Source organism: Nomascus leucogenys, chromosome 12 (genome assembly GCF_006542625.1).
Source record: "Nomascus leucogenys isolate Asia chromosome 12, Asia_NLE_v1, whole genome shotgun sequence".
Classification (NCBI taxonomy): domain Eukaryota; kingdom Metazoa; phylum Chordata; class Mammalia; order Primates; family Hylobatidae; genus Nomascus; species Nomascus leucogenys.
The window spans coordinates 33,392,552-33,398,872 of record NC_044392.1 but is presented as its reverse complement, the minus strand read 5'-3'; positions in this window follow the sequence as shown (position 1 = coordinate 33,398,872).

The following is a 6,321-nucleotide window of genomic DNA, read 5'->3' as shown; positions in this document are numbered from 1 at the left end:
GGAGAAGAGTCTTGTCTTTTTTTATTGTTTCTTTGTCTGGAGAATTGGGAGATGGAAATGAGGATTTGGTTTTGGACCTGATTAATTTAAGATGCCTTTGAGATATCTAACAGAGATGATAAGTAGGCAGCTGGGCTGATGGGCATGGGGCTGGGAGGCATCTGGGTTCGACACAGAAAACTATGGGTCATGTGGGAATTGGTGGTTATGGAAGCTGTGGGTATGGGTGAAAGTTTCCAGGGATAGTGTAGAGGGAGAATCATCGAGTTCTAATGACTGACCCTGAAGAATCTTAATAAGTAAAGTACAGGGAGAAGAGGAGGAGCCAGCAAAAGGAAGCCTGAGGGAAGCTAATTTTTCTCAAGTGAAAAATTTAGGCATTAAAAGTCAACTGGAGGGGCCAGGTGAAGTGGCTTATGCCTATAATGCCAGCACTTTGGGAGGCAGAGGCGGGAGGATCGCTTGAGGCCAGGAGTTTGAGACCAGTCTGGACAACATAGAGAGACCTCATCTCTATTAAAAATAATTAACTGGAAGAAACCAGTTGTCAGAAGGAGGTTGAATGTACTAGAGAGAGAAAGAATCCACATGAGATGTACGTAGGAAGGCAGGAAGGATGGGACGTACAGCCCTGTGTTCCAAAGAGGTTATGGTGACACTGTCACAAAATATTTTGCTGAATATCTGTCAGGACACAGGTATTCTGAGAGAGTCACAGGGTTTTTGGTCTCTGAAGGGCTAGTGTGCTTCGGCTTTGGCTTCCACGTTGACTCCTCTGCCTGGGGAAGAGAAGTCTCTAGGTACATGCAAGAGCTGTGCATTTTTACAGAAACTCAGGACCGAGAAGGGTTTCTGTGCGGGAAAGTTTATCTCCAACATTGCCTTCAACCAGGCTGGTCATGCAGTGTCCATAGTGCTCTGTGCCCTGACTTGGCTTCAAAAGGAATGGCCTGGAGAGACCAATACTTGTTTATTCTTTTCTATTTTCCTCTACTGAATTATGCAGCCATACAGGATTCCTATTATAAATTCCATGAATCAGCTCTTCCTAATGAAAGATTTTTGCATTTTGGGGCAATTTTTGTGGAAATATTTTGCAAAATGTGAAGTGACAGCTGCCTCTTGTCAGACACCCTGATTCCAGCTGCACTAGCAATTTGGGTTCCAGAAAGTTCTCAGACAGGAAGGAGTCATGCTATAGACAGAAAACAACCCATACATTTAATTCCACTGGAACTGCATTTAGATCCTGTGGTCATGCTAGAGAAAGTTTGTAATTCTGGAATGGTTGCTGAGAAAGACTGTTTCCAGATTTTTACTCATCTATTTGTAATTTCTTGGTACCAATGATCAATTTAATGAATGTCAACTCAGCACTTTGTCCAAGTCCCTGGATGGGAGACAGATGAACAAGGCATGGTCCGTGTTACCAGAGTGCTGGGGATAGATGGATTCACAGACACAAAGTCATCATCTCTACAATACAGAGGAAACAAAATGAAATGAAACAGTAACACAGAAGCAGAGAAGGTAGGGAGGTGATGGAGTGTGTGTGAGTGTGTGTGTGTGTGTGTGTGTGTGTGTGTATTTAAGGGTGAGACTGGCAGAGCTAGGACAAAGGCTGGAACTGGAAAATGCTCATAGAGCAGATGACAGTCAAGTTGGATCTTGAAACATGGGTGGGAGTTTGACAGGCAGAGATGGAGGGTGAAGTGGGGAAGCCAAAGTCAAACACAAGGTCTGTTTGGTTATGTTTGCTGAGCAGAGCTGTTACCTTGGACCTCTCTAGTCCACATACCTTCGATGAATTCCCACCACTTGCAAAATAAAGCCCAACCTTACAGCCAGTTTGGAGTAGGGAATGTCTGGCCATGCAGTTGGTCTTCATTTTGCAGGTAGTGGAGAGTTATTGAAGGAGTTTGGCCTGGAGAGGTCCGAGGTAACAGCTCTGCTTAGCAAGGTCACCAAGGGGAGAAGCAGAGGAGTGAGTTGCGGGGCAGAGAGGCCTGTTGGGGGGCTGTGGCAAAATCCTAGCTGAGAATCCATGAACAAGAATGAGAATAGGAACAATGGGACTGAAAAATAAGATGGCAGCTATGAGGGAAGGACATAGAAACGAAAGGGTGAAGTCAACAATGAATTGGAATCAATAGACATATTTACTCTGTAGAGACAGTTAATGCTTCTCCCCTACCCCTAATATTTCCTCTCTTCCTCTTCTTTTGTTATGGAAATACTAGCTAGGTACATGGTTACTCAGGATAAAGACAACATTTTTTTCCAGCCTCCTTGCAGCGAGGGGTCTCTAGGTATCAAGTTTTGGCTAACAGGATGCAATGGGACAGTTTCTGCCTGCTCTCTATTCTTCTTCCCCCACCCCCATTTCAATTCTTGGATGTGGCTGGGATGGTTGAAGCCCCATCCGGTCATTAGCAAGGGCTCTGCAGGACTGGTCAACAAGAGAGAAGGAGTATTTGTTCCTGACACCATGGACTAGCCTGGTAAGCAACCCAGACTTTTATGGGAGGAAGTAATAACTATGGTCTTCGTTAAGCTACTGTTATTTTGGGGTTTCAGTCACTCACAGGTGAACCTAATTTGAGCTGATATAAATGGTGACTGATTTTGGCTTCTGCTGAGAAACCCAGAGACTAAAGTTAGGAGCCTGGGCCCCAAGAGAGGGGATGTTGGAAGGAACATCCCATTCAGGAGAGCAGGGCATGTTCTGAGCACAAGGTAGCAGGCTAATGCTAAGAAGAAAGATGATCAGGAAGAACCTCTGCGCCATGTGCTGTCTTTCGGCCCTGGTAGAGTTTGTCACATGCTGGAGTCCTTAGTTAGCAATGTCTTAGGAAGTGAAGGGGGATGCCAATGTCCAGGCTTGGCTTTACAGAGAACAGGATGAGCAGCTTGGGCAGCCAGGAGAAGCTGTTATGAGTTGGCCAGGGATAAAGGACAGAGAGGGAGGCATAAGAGACATCTTGGACAACATAAGCACTTCTGGGCATCCTTAGATATATTTGGGAGGGTATTGATAATTTTGTCTTGCACAATGAGGGAGCTCAGATGGTCTTCTTCCAAATATCAAAGGGGACAATTTGCATTTGGCCTTAGGTTAGAGGTTGGCCTAGGTGACCTCTAAAGCTATTTTCAAGTCTGAGAATCTATGATTCCATAAAACAATTAAATCACTAGCGTGATTTCCTAGTAGACATCATTCTTGTTTCCCCTCAGCTGACTCCAGGCCAGAATCTTTTCTGGCAAGAGTAATGTGCTCAGATGGTGTGCATGTACTGGCCGGTGGGGCTAGGATAGCAACATTGTGATTGGGTTTTCAGTCCACTAAGGTCCCGCTAGTGCTGACCCTGAAATGGAACCAGACTTGAGAACCACCTGGGAGGAGGGCCAGGATGTGGATCTAAATGGAAGTCCTGGAAAGGAACACTGGGTTAAGTGCCAGGCCATACGATAATTATTTTTAGAAGGTGTGATGATCAAAAACAAGTTTTTGAGCAGGAAGCATTCCAGGACTGGATCTTGGGGCTGGGATCCCAGAAGAAGGGAAGCCAAAGGGATAGGTAAGGTCCAATCTGATGTGGCTGGTGGCAGAGAGGGTGGCTTCCCTTGGGGAAGTCTCTGTTTATTTTTGAATGTGCAGAAATGCTGAATGAGAGAGATCTGATTTAAACTAGGGAATTGGAACTAGTTGCAGAAACTCCATTTATATGTCAACCAGTACCAGGGGGCACTGTGGAATGTGCAATGATGTGCCTTTTGCTTAATCTGTGCATATATTGTATCCTCAGACTTTCTGACACTGTCGAGTATGCTTTCTTACGGAGAACTGGGTAGGCAGCTGGGGAGGAAGTTCCTGATTCCAGAAGCAAAGCTTCTGAAAGAGAAATGCTTGCTTCCCTGGGTGGCAGCTCTGGAAAATTAGCCAAGTGGTGGCAAAACCAGGAGGGAGATTTCATCATGAAGACCAGATCTGGGTATATTTAATCTCCAAATTAATTAATTAATTTATTCTTTTGTCATCTTATACCATCTATATATTTATATCATTCATATACATCTTATATTTAATTTACCATCACATAGCACTAAATCCTATATACTGCTTGACACAAAATTGAGTCTGTCTATCTACCTATCTATCTATCATCTATATGTTTTTGGAGGGAACTTAGTTGATCACTTTTTTTTTTTTTTGGGGGGGACGGAGCCTCACTATGTCGCCAGGCTGGAGTGCAGTAGCACGATCTTGGCTCACTGCAAGCTCCGTCTCCCGGGTTCACGCCATTCTCCTGCCTCAGCCATCCGAGTAGCTGGGATTACAGGCACACGCCACCGTGCCCAGGTAATTTTTGTATTTTTAGTAGAGACAGGGTTTCACCATGTTGGCCAGGATGGTCTCAATCTCCTGACCTAGTGATCTGCCTGCCTCGGCCTCCCAAAGTGGTGGGATTACAGGTTTGAGCCACCACGCCCGGCCTAGTTGATCACCTTTTAAAGATCGTGAGAGGCATTTTATATTCTGCTCCAGGTTGGCTTGGATGATCTGTAAGGACATCTATCAATCGATCACCGCTCCCCCTCATCATCTATGTCTAAAGTGTTTTTAGAAATAATCCCTTCAGCAAATGCTTATTCTGTTGCCTCCTCAGTATATTAACCCTTTGGGACAACTTGCCCAGAAAAACATTTCCAGCCATATCTTACTCAGTAAACAGAGGGTTGTGTTCTACGGATAGAACACTGTGAGCCCAGGCAGCTCTGCAATTGCAAAGAAAAAAGCCCTAGTCCAGAATTATTTTTGGAATGCAAGAGAGGCCAAACCCATTGCTGTGCTATATGAGAAAAATGAAAAGTGGAGAGGGAGGGACACTAAGGAAAAGGCAATGAGCATAAGAATGAATTTCAGGGAGCCAAATCAGCATACAAATGGTGAGAGGCAGCCCCACTGGAATCCTTCATCTTGACAGGTCCCAAGGCACAAGCTGGGCACCTTCTTGAGGAATGAATCATTTCAGCCTGCAGTGGGGGGAGCTGGACAGCCAAGATCTGCCAGAGACAGATGCTTCTCTGCAAGTGAAGAGTGAGGGCACTGCAGCCAAGTGTTCCCAGAGCACAGTGTGGCTTTGCAGAGGGGAGAAAAGGGCAGGAGGCAGCACTGAAGGACCCTTTCCCTGGGAACGGGCACTTCCACCCATCTGCTCCCCGAGGTCTCTGAGCATCCCTCAGGGGCTCAGTGGACTGGTGTGAACTCAACTCTCTGTATTTTCTTGTGGTAGCCTTGAGGTCTCATGCCTTTTGAACTCGTGGGAGGCAGTATGAAGTTGGAAAAGCATTTTTTTTTTTTTTTAATGAGATCAACTCAGTTTGAATGCTGGCTCTGCCTCTTAGATGTAAGATCTTGGACTAGCTACTTAACCCGTGTAGGCCTCAATTTCCTTGTCTGGAACATTGGGATATCTCCTAAGACAGCTACAGAGACTAATTAGTAATAAACAACAATACTTTTAGTGTTTTTGATCTATAGAGGATTCTCAGTAAATGTTAGTCCTCTTCCCCTGGGACCATGTTTTAGACCTGGCACCTGTGGAATTTGTGTGATTTTGTAATTAATGGCTATTCCTTCTAAGATGGCACCAGCAATATGCCTAATGTCACCGGACCCAGGTGAAAACTGACCAGCTGAGAATGCTTCACAGCCTTCACCAGAGAGGGGACAGAGCCACCCCCCTTAGGAATCCCTCACCAGACAATACCAGCTATTTATAAAATGCCCACCCCGTGCCCTGCTTTGTACTAGGGACAGTGAAGTAAGTATACATAGCTATTTAGAAGAAGACTTCTGCCCTGAAGGCTTTATAATCTGGATGGGAGAGGAACGCTGACACTTGATAGATTGGAAGCTCTGAAACTTAGAAACAGACACGCAACCCCAGACATGGTCTACATTGCAGAGTACATGAGGGACTATGACATTCTGGCAGAGAAATTCTCTTTTAATGCAGCAAAAGATGGCAGTGTCTCTAGGGCTGAAGCATCTCATGCTGAATTAAACAGCTTGAGAAGGACTGATAAAAACAAATAAGAGCTAGTGTTTCTTTAAGGGTTTGTTTTTTTGTGTGTGTGTGCCAGGCCTTGTGCTAGTCACTGTACTCATTCATCTTTATTGCAGCCTGACAAGGATAAGTAATATTAACCACAGTTTAGAGGTGCAGGGCTGGATGCTCTGGGAGGCAACCCAGTGTCCCACGGGAAGGGCCAAGATTCAAACCTAGGTCTTTCTGACCCTAAAACTCGATGTTCCTT